This window comes from Solanum tuberosum, unplaced genomic scaffold (assembly GCF_000226075.1).
Source record: "Solanum tuberosum cultivar DM 1-3 516 R44 unplaced genomic scaffold, SolTub_3.0 scf00358, whole genome shotgun sequence".
Lineage (NCBI taxonomy): Eukaryota > Viridiplantae > Streptophyta > Magnoliopsida > Solanales > Solanaceae > Solanum > Solanum tuberosum.
Genome location: NW_006239288.1, coordinates 313,193 through 325,312, shown reverse-complemented (window position 1 = coordinate 325,312; position 12,120 = coordinate 313,193).

Here is a 12,120-nt window from a genome sequence, read left to right as displayed (position 1 = left end):
TTATTATTATTATTCCTCTTATAAATAATTTGTGGTGGTAAAAGAAATATGTGAATGATAGGAAGATATTATTACTTATGGATGAAAAATATAAATTTATTTTTAAGTATAAAAACCTTAAATTAATCAACTTTTTATCATGTTAACAGCTTAAAGGGTATTTCAGACATTTTGATTAAAAAAAGTGTTTACCAGCACTTATTTGCCAAACACATCAACAACTTTTTTTTCAACTGCAGCACTTTTATCCAAACACATAACTACTTATTTTTAAAATAAGTCCAGCACTTTAAAAAGTTACTTTTTAAAAGTTACTTTTTTTAAGTCAATCCAAACGGGCCCTAAAGATCTTCAACTCAAGTGCAACAAATCTCGGTATAAAAATGAAGGAGCCAATGAAGAGAATATAACAAATAACAAGGAAACAATGCAAAAGCCTACTGGAAATGAGTCAAAACAACAATAAAATCATGTGATAATTGAAACACCCCATATACTAGGATAGATTAATAAAAAAAATTAATAAACAATGAGAAAACTACAATAATACAACTAGTATCATCGCAAACTCCAGCCACCCTAAGTAAGAAATATTACACCACCTTTTAACCTTCTACCCTAATACGTGTCATTTACACCTTCCTATCTAGGATCATATCCTCGGTAATTCGAAGTTGCATTATATCATGCCTTATCACCTCTCTCCAATACTTCTCTGGCCTACCTTTGCCTCTCTTCGTACCCTTTATAACCAACTTCTCGCACCTCCTCATTAGTGCATGATGCATTTATGCTTCTCCTCTTTACATGTTCAAACTATCTCAGTTTCGCTTCCCTCATCTTTTCCACCACGAAGGCCACTCCCATCTTATTTTGAATATCTTCATTTCTAATCCCATTGCTGCTAGTATGACCACACATCCACCTCAACATCCGCATCTCCACAACATGTATCTTCTGGACCTGATCAGACTTCTTAACTGACCAATACTCAGTCTCATACAACAATGTCGATTGAACCACCACTCTGTATAGAACTTATCTTTGAGTTTTGGCGATACATTTTTATCATACAAAACTCTGCATCCAAGCCTCCACTTCATTCACGCCGCACCAATACAATGTGTGATGTCATCGTCAATATCTCCACTCCTCTGAATTATAGACTCAAGATACTTAAATCTATCTCTCTTAAATGTATTTTGTATGGCAAGCCTCACTTCCATGCTTGCCTCATATATTTTGGTCCAAATTTAATTCCCTTGTGGCAATCGTTATGCTCCAATGTTCAGCTCCAGAAAAGTATCTAAAATTACTTTTTAAAATCCTAATTATTGTTTGGTCATTGACTTATATTGTATATGAAAAAACAGTTCAAGAAATGTTATTATGTTTTAATCTATTATGTGATACTAAAAAGTATACTAATTCAGAACCAATATGGTATTCTAGTCCAATTTCCTTGAATTGCAAGTCGTGTTTAAAAAGGCAGGGGTACGGGGCGAGGTACTTTATGTAGCACGGGATAAGGGCGTAAGCTCTAAAATACAAGATGTATATACAGAATGTATATCTCATGTATCTTAAATTTTATAATTTTCTTACTAAAAAATAAGTAAATAAAAGTTTTCAATAAATTTAAATAAATCACTAATTATAATATAGATATTATAACTATTATTTGAGAAAGATAACAATACAAAAATTAATAATAATCAAGATAAATTTTATTTTTTTAAAATCATCGTACATTGATAAACTTTCACATATAGCAAACATAAAAATCGTATTTGTATGTTATAGCTATAGTTTGCATAATTGCGCTCCATAGCAAATTTTATGTTTGCTATGGACCTTTTGATTTGTATAATTCGCTAGATACATTCAATTTTATACAAATTGTTCAGTTTTTTATAAATTCATTTATACATTGTAATTTGTATAATAAGATCTGTATTTGTATAATTATAAGTGTATAGGATGAAAATATATGTATTTATATTTGTATATACACTTTTCTCTCGCTTTAGACAAACACAAACACATTTTATACCGAAATGTATAAAATGGCTAATTGTATACCGAATCAGATGACAAAAAAATGGGATGTTTGCTGCGAATTACAAATAAAATAAACTATAGCTATAACATTTAATTTGAATTAATAATTTGCTATTTCATACAGTTTTCCCTACATTTAATCATCGGTTTCCACATCAATTAATCCTTTTCACCCTCAATCTCAACTACTCGTATTATTATTTGCAATGAATCGTGATCATTGTTTATATATTTCAAAAAAGGAGAATGATAAAGAGTGTAAGAGCAATGATTAAAAAAAAAATGAATAAAGTTGTCTTAGGAACATAGTGTTGTAAAATCTGTATATGCAATCAAATTTCAGGCATGATATTAAAAGTGCGAGACATATATTAAAGTTATTTAACTCTAGCTCGAAATTATAAATAGTATCAACAAAATAATAGCATAATGCAATTAGTCGACTCAAATCATATATAATTGACTAATAACAAACTAAGCATATACATCACTTAATGAAGAGATATAAATTTGAATAAATTTTAGGAATACCAATCATTCCAACTTTATCATCATATGTTAGTTTTTTTTTCTTTTTCATTTTTATAGAATACATACCAACTTTCAAGCATCTTTGGCCTTATTCCTTGATTATAGCCACTATATAAATATCAATGATTCTTTTAAAAATTATAAAACAAATCTCAAAAAGATATTTATCAAATTGTTACACATTTATTGAGCTGCAAATAAAGAAAAAAGAAAAGATAGATATTGCAAACGCAATAGTTTTTTAATATAAAGTCACATTAGGGTTTAATTTTTTTTAATCCGGAAAAAAATGTCACTTTTCCTTTTTTCTCATCCGTTTGACCAAATTTGTGGAATGTCAAAAATACTTATTTTTTCAACAGAAAAAAAAAAATCTTATACAGAGTTGATATATTTTTAGGAAAAATAAGTATTTCTTAATACTAAGAAAACTTGTTTTTCAAAAGATGAAAAAATAAAATAGTAGTAGTTTATTTTCTTTTCTAGACGCACTTTACGAAAGTTTGGCCAAGCATAAATTGTTATTGTATAAGAATACTTATGAACAAAATATATTTTAAAAAAATAAGCAGATTTTAAAAGTTTGACATAACTTCGGGTATTAAAACAAAATCCGATTTTTTTTTGACACGTGGATTTATTTTTTACCACAGTGTTTGGAATCTTTAACTTTTAGTTTGTGTCCAAACAAGGGAAATGGTCTAACTCAAAAGGCACATGTCATGTACAAGCATATGGACAATTTACAATCTTGTGTGGAGGGTCCTACCCTCACATGTGAAATTCACATTTGCAAATATAATTATTAAATTTTGTTTTAAAATCTAATTACTATATACTACTACAACTTAAAATATGAATTTCTTATATTTATGATGTTCGGATCAATTTGGACTCATATCAGTTATTTTGCTAAGTATTTAACCTTACTCATCAGCATGAACTTAAATGTAAAGAATTCAATCGCAAAAAAACCAAGAGATTTCAGTATCTATTGCATGTAAAAATAATTTTGATCTTATATAATTAGTGGTTTCGTCCATGCTAAATTTGGGTCAAAATTTAATTTAATTTTTTTTTACTAACAAATGATTTTATTTTTTTAATTCTTAATAAAATAAATTTGTAATAACCTAAATATCTAAAATTTATTTTAGAATACAAAAATTAAAAATCTACCAAACGTCGTATAAGTTATACGAAAATTAATAGATAAATAATGTATTTCTTATCCAACTACATGTTCCCATAAGACAAGATCAATCGCAATAAAAATGACTATAAACATCATCCACATGCTAATCGAAATCACTTGATATATCGATAGCCCATTTAAGTTTGTTGGTAAATTTTATTTAGACTTGTTTCAATTGAAAATTCGAACACATTATTTAATATTTTTGTTAGACATTTCTGACCTAAATTTTTGCAAAACTTTTGCATGTATTCTCAGATATTTATGAAATAATTAAGTTATCATATAAAATATATCACCTCCTTTGATTATATGCATCACTCTCAATAAGCACATAATTATTGAGACTAATGTGAACATATTTTAATTGGTTAATTTATCTATAATGACACTTGGAAATACATACGAAGTTTTAAAAAAATTACAACTTTGATAGAAACATTTTTTCACATGTTCTAATACTTAATTGAAATAAGTCATGATTTAATATCAACATGAGTTGTAGTGTAGCGGTGAGATTGCTTCATCCTTAACTAAAATTTTCGGGTTCAAACCCTGGATAGTAAATAATTTTTCCTTCCGCTCCCAGCTTCATCTATAAACATAAATATCGAATAATTTTATTAGTTGATTAAATCACATTAAAATATTTTTCATAATTTTTTTTTTCATATTAATTTTTTATATGTAGATCAGTTGACTAAATCATATTAAAATATTTTCTTTCTTTTATTTTTTTATCATCTAATTTATCATCATTTAAAATTTATAATTATTAATTATTACCCTATCGAAAACAAATAGGCAATAGATTCGACCTAGATATTTGTCTTTAGATTTATTTATATTTATTATTATACAGGAAACATTTGTACGTGTTTCAGAATTTAATTATTTGACACTGCAATATTACCGTTAGCAAAATATAATTATATATAAGTAGGGCTAATTGTCAGAACAGAAAGAAATAAAATGCAGGACAAAGAGAGAAGAAAATGTAGGAATTAAATAAAAACTACTATAAATTTAATTATTAAAGTAGATGTAAAGTAATTTAATGAGAAAAATGGACAAGTTTTTCTTTTTGGTATTACATTTGGTGTTTTATACCTATACTGGAGTTCAACTAATTCAGATTCATGTCGTGTAGGGCCTTATTCGAAAGGAAACGTTCTTTATCGAATTTTTTTTTATACTCAATATTCAAATTTAATTTTTTTGAGTAAAAAATAAATAATTTAATTTATTGCACCGCATATATCATTTCACGTAATAACAAGTTGCTCATGGGTATCACCTAGTTATAGACTTATAGTTGGTAGAAGTGTGACTCACTTTATGTGAATGCATAGTTTTCATTAGGAAATAGTCATATTACTTTGAAATTAGCCACTTGGACCTACCATGGTACTCATTTGGATGCTACTTATTTTTCTTCATATTTTTGGTCCACATTTATTTGGATGTTTTGAGCTTAAGTTGAGAGTATTTTAAAAAATAACATTTGTCTTTGTGAGGTAAAGATAAATTCATGTATAGTGTATTTTTCTTGAACTTAATCGATGAAATTATATTAAATATGTTATTGTACTTATTTGAATGCTTTAAGAAGCTTGGAATTACTTTTTCCGATAATATTTACTTGGCTAATATTTGACTTGGCGCACTCCTTATGGAACACTAAATAGAATAATATTTTACTATATTACCCTTTAAATATAATAAATTCAATGTTTTAATACTTCCTCCGTTTCATAAAGAATGACCTGGTTTGACTTGGCACGGAGTTTAAGTAAATAAAGAAGACTTTTGAATCTTGTGGTCCTAAATTAAAGTTATGTCAAATGTACAAAATTGCCCTTAATCTTGTGGTCTTAAACATGCCACGTGGAAAACAAAATAGTAAAATGTTACCAAAAAAGGAAATAGGTCATTCTTTTTTAAACTGACTAAAAAGGAAAGGAAGTCATTCTTTGTGAAATGGAGGGAATAATAGATTAGAGGAGATCTTTGAGATTTTTTTTAAAAACTATTTCATCCGTACTCTCATATTAGTTGATCATTTTTCTTTTTACACACATATTAAGAAATCATAAAAAAAATAAAAATTACTAATTCACTCCTTAAAAATTTTCTTGGAAATTTTACAAACAAATATGACACTTTGAGAAAGAATAAACTGTAAGAATAATATATAAACTTTCACATATAGCAAATAAAAAAATCATATTTGTATGTTATAGCAAAGTTTGCATAATTGCGCTCCATAACAAACATATATATGTATAATTTGCTATACATATACAATTGAAAGCTATGTCTATTTCGCTATACATATATACAAAAAGAAGCAATTGTATAATTCGTTGGCTCCTCTTCAGATTTGTATAATTTCGATGGCAAGCCATTTGTTATAAAATTGTTGTTAGCCTCTCATTTGTATAAATCGTTGACAAAAATATTTGTATATCAAAAAATCGCTTTCTCTTTCGTCTTTATTACAAACATAAATTATACATTATATTGTATAATCTGTGTTTGTATAAAACGAGAAAGAGAGAAAGGCAAAAGAGAACTGGGCAGGGGAATATTTGTATTGTATAATTATAAGTGTATAGTACGGATATATATGTATTTGCATATGTATATACAATTTTCTTTCGCTTTATACAAACATAAATTATACATTATACAAACATATATTATACATTATATTTGTATAATCTGTGTTTGTATAAAACGAGAAAGAGAGAAAGGCAAAAGAGAATTGGGCAGGGGAATATATTTATTGTATAATTATAAGTGTATAGTACGAATATATATGTATTTGCATGTGTATATATAATTTTCTCTTGCTTTATACAAACAGAAATGCAATTTATACAATTCTGTTGTATAAAGCGAGAGAGGCGAGCACAGAGGGAGCGAGCGAGAAAGGGAGAGTGGCGAGCGAGAATTTGGAGGGAGAGAGGCGACTGACAAACGTTTGCTACGGGGCGCAATTAAATGAAACAGTACCTACTCCATTTATTTTAGAATATAAGTTTGTCATTCTGTACAATTATCCCTTTTTTATTTGGTAAGGTGGACAACTAATATGAAATAATTATTTTTAGTAAAATGATTCACTAATTATTTTTAGTAAAATGATTCACTAATATGGGACGGAGAGAGTAACAAAAATTGCACCACTCTCAAAAAAAATAAAAAAATAAGAGAAACTATAAAAGCTACACATCCAAATGTGGGTTCTCACTAAATTCATTTTCTTCATATGTCAAATTAAATCTAGCCAATAATTTAAAAAAAATATTTAACAGAATAAAAAAAATCAATAATTTCTAACTTAAAGAATCAAACTTGCTAAAAAATATATCTAGGAGACTACTTTAATCTTGTCCATGATTTATGAACATAAGGGACCATTTTTTTTTTTATCCAATGGTCAAACTTCTTTCTTCAATCCAAAAAAGAAAACTACATTTTAAGGATGTGAAATGAGTTTTTCTAAACCAGTACAATTTTAAATATGTATTCCCTTTGAATAATTTAATTTGTCATTTTTCATTTACACGACTTTGAAAAAATAATGTGTTTCGACTATCATATTGTTATTTATTATTTTTATTTATTTAAAATGTCATTTTTTAATAAATAAAAAGAGAGTTAATTTAAGCAGTCATAATATTAAAATTTGTGTATATGTTCTTTACTTAGGTTTCTTGCTATAACTAGTCAATGCTGATCATTTCGAGAATAATTATTATTAAGAACAAAATGAAGAATGTATGCAATTATGTTTTTAATTTTCTAAAATAGTAACATTTATTTTGAACCATCTATTTTTAGTAAGTACGACAAATAAAATAATCTGGAGGGATTAATCTGTAATTTGAATCAAGTTCTCATCTTTGTAGCACATTGTTTATTAACATTAATAAAGAGAACTAATGTCATGTAGCTCTTTTTTCTTTAGTAATAAAAAGATATGAAGTTTTCAATAATGAGACATTAAATGCTATTTTACTGTTGATTTTTATTTTTTTGTTAAATTTTGTATGTTTTTAAGAAATAATAATTAATATGAGTATTTTATTATAATATTTATATATGCTAAAAAATAATAAATAAAAATGATAATTTATTTTTAAAATGATTGACAAATATAAGTGAACAAAGGGAGTACCTTATTACTAACTCTATAATACTCCCTCCATTCCAAAACAATATAGTTTTAGTTCTTCCCACACTTATTAAGAAGAAATATTAGGTACTATTTACTAAATTATCTCTATTTATTAAATATTTTTTGAGAATTGAGTAAATTAAGAAGTAGTAGCTCTTTAATATAAGGATATAACTGAAAATCATTGTTAATTATTATTTTAAATTTCTAAAGTGATAGGAGTAATTATTTTTGGGTGATTTTTTTTTTTATTTTTAAAATAACACTTATTTTGAGATGAAAAGGATATTTATACCATTAATCAAACCGAAAGCAATATAGTACTACATAAATAAATCATGAATAAAAATAGACTCTTCAAAAGATATAATTAATTGTCTTAAGTGAACAATAAAGTTTCTACCGTGTTGGAAAAAAAAAGTAAATTAAATTGAGAAACCAGACAAATCAATGCAATTAAAAGGATTGGTGTTTTATTTAAGTAGAAAGTAATATAAAAATACAAAAATGAAATCATAATCTATGGTAGGGACTCAATTTAACAAGTGTGCACTGGTTCTTTTGTGTATAGTCAATGCACATGAATTAATAATGACTCTTCAATTAATAAAATTAAAATCCAACTGGAGAAGAGGGTCCAATTCAATTACTACTTTTGTTATTATTCCATTCCTACCATGTGTTTAAAAAATTCTAGTTTGGAAAAATTATCTCTGACCACCCAAAAAACAAAGGAAGTTATATGTATTAAATTATCCTTAGGGTCTACATGTGTTTGATTACAAGAAATTTGAAACTAAGACACAACTTCCACCATAAGGAAGGAAAAATGGAAATTGTCGGAGATCATCATGGTCTTCACCTATGAAACATCACTGACCCTACAATCAGACTATAAAGGCAGTATCAGTACAAAAAGCGCGTACTGATAGGTATCATTAGTCGATCTGAACCTACCACATTATATAATGTAGATAATCAGCAAAGACATGCAATATTGAAGTTACATTATCTCACGTTTCTATTGCTTTTACCATTTCAGATATAATGTCTAACTAATGCACCTTGATCCCAACCTCCTACCTTATTCCACTGCCAATACACGTTCGACTCTTTTACTAGATCATCATCTAGCCCTTCCATCACATTGTTGCCCCAAAACAAGACCACTATCAACTTATTAACCAACTTACTATCTTCCCTCAAGTTACCTTGCCAATATCCTGGCCTCTTCGAAACTAGCGTCTTAAACTAACTCATCCATTTATCTGACTTAATAACCACCATTTCAATTAACAAATAACATATATCAATATAATTATAAGTACAACATAGTTCAGACTCTTAGTCTTATCCCGAGTTAATATTCACATGAAATATGTCCACATGATCACAAAAAAATCATACCTGAGTCCAACTCATCTTCCTAGAAATTCGGATCACTCAAGAATCTACCAAGCATACAACATATTATAAAAGATAAATTCGGTTCTCTCATGAAACCACAATACACATGTTTGGTTCTCTTAAAGAACTCACACACATACTGTCATTGTACCAGTGCGATGTCCAAGCCAATCAGAGTTAGTATTTATATCAGGTGTGGTATCAGAGTCAATCATTGCCAGTAATCGTACCAGGTGTGGTATCCGAGCCAACCGTTAGTAATCATATCAGTCGTGATATTAAAGTCAATTGTTATTATTCATGTACCGATGTGGTACCCGAGTCAACCAACAATCACAATCACAAAGAACAATAACACTTGAAATCACAAGTAAAGTAAACATGTTAATTGCGTGAGATGTCATTAAAATATCCTTCCCTAGATTTCCTCAACATGCATCACACGAGTGATACTAACAAGTAACGGGCATGCATACATACATATATTGGACAACACAAACAATATCAATATAACAATGACCTCACATTGAACCCCATAAACGAGTACATATATGTTCCCCTTGATTACCACAAGTTTTAGAAATGGCTATAATCCAACAATTTTGTAACTCTCAACCTTACAATTACTATCAAATCATTTCAATAAGAAACTCAAGGTTAACAATCAAGAACTATAAAACCACCCCTAGTCATTATCATTTCCCGCCCTACAGCAATAAATAACCATCTATAGCTATTAAGACTCTGTGCCTGCATGTCTAGGCATGAAATCTCCCATTCATCTACACATTTATGATGAAATAGAATACAAGTCTAACTATTTAGTTAAGAAAGTCTAGCATACCTGGGTGCCAAACATCAGCTGATGAACCATACCCATGAGTTTCCGACTTCGTGAGAGCAAACAACGATGAACGAGCACCAAAATTTCTTGTTTTTCACATCTCTTGCACTATAATATTTTCCCTTCATTGCTCTCTTGCCCCGGGATGCTTTTGGAGGATTTTTGGGGTAGCCCTCATTTATTCTTTCCTTTAAAAAATAGGAGGAAAAATAAAATAAAAATCATATAACTAGGTTGCAGAATTTTCATAAGCCCCGATATAGCAATCATGTAGGCTCTATAGGGGCTTCCTGCTATGATGGGTTGACATCAATCCAACTAATTCAAAATTCATTAATTTCTTCGTGTGCTCAAATTTTTAAATTTCACACCGTATTTTCAAAGTTTTAAAATTCCGCACGAGATGCTCTTTAGTAACGACGAATCGAGTCGGTACAGTTAGATGTCCAATCGATTACTACACTTCAACATATATTGGAGGGAAAAACTTGCATAGTCATACACCATTTGTGTTCACCTTCCCACCTTCCCACATGCCCCTCTCTCTTTCTAGAGAATTTGCGACATGTCAATTTTGAATAAGTTTTTATTTTGTTTTGCATCAAATTAAATCATATTTTCTATCGCTTATACAAATTCAAATTTTAGATTTTGTGGATCCATGAAATAAGCGGTGAGTTTGTCGGTATAGAATACGTAATTGAATGAAATCAATGATAAATAAATACAAGTAGTTCATTTTCTCTACATGACACGATCAATTCTACAATTGAAATTAAACAAGGGATCTAAAAAAGAAGAGAGGTAATAATATATTAGTAACAAGCAAATCTCGTATGTGTATCTTCAAATATTTTGTTTGTTGTGCTATCATTTTTTTTAATTTAATAATTTTTGCAAAAATAATTTGACATATTTATTTATGTTATTATCATGGAAATCCTGCTACTATTGATTCTGGAGTTTTCAAAATGATGTTTTCAATGACATACGGATAAATAACGTGTAAGAACACCCCCCTCCCCCCACACTCTCACCCTTTTGGGAGGAGAATAATAGCTGGAAACTGATGGTAATGTGAATCATATTAGTTAAAGTAAATTCTTCTTTTGATCAATTAAAATTCTTTTCAAATTGTACAAACTTCTTCTGAAAAATAACTTTCTAGATGTAGATGATAATATCTTTACAATGGATATTATATATTTATTGAATGAAGTACTACATGAGTAAATATCCAAATTCTTATTTTGTCCTTTATTGTATTGTCCTAAATCATGCAATTAAAAAAAAAAGTCTTTTTGAATGAATATTTACACTTCCAATCCTTATTTTATTTATATGATTAACTCGTGACTTCTCATATCTCAAAATGCATGACTTAATCTTTAATTTGTTCTTACATCCTCATCAATGAATTATTAAGATTTCTTTTTCAATAAATCTTTTGCTTTCATAAATTCACGAAGTATGTGTAGTCCAAAGTCTCGACAGGAAGCTCTTGATCTTTCGATTAAAAAAAATAAAATCGATGAAAGTGTGTAGGTATATTATCTCATGATAGGGATTGTACCAAATAAGGCGTACGTCTAGGCCTGCCTCTTTAGTAGGTGATTCATTATCAAAGCGAAGAAAACAATTGAATCAATCAAAGGGGATACTATGAGCCTTTTGCCCTGCACATCTAACTAGCTCACATGATTATCGTTTTCATCAAATTTATTTAGTATTAATTAGGTCCAAATTCTAGAATGGAGCTCATAATGAAATAGTTGGCTCTTGAGTCAATTTTCTCAATCCATATTAGGTCAAAGCCTTTGACTTTTTATTCTATTTCTATAAGAAGATTCACTCTATTGTACTATGAATGTGTATTAATACTTTATTATATGCCTT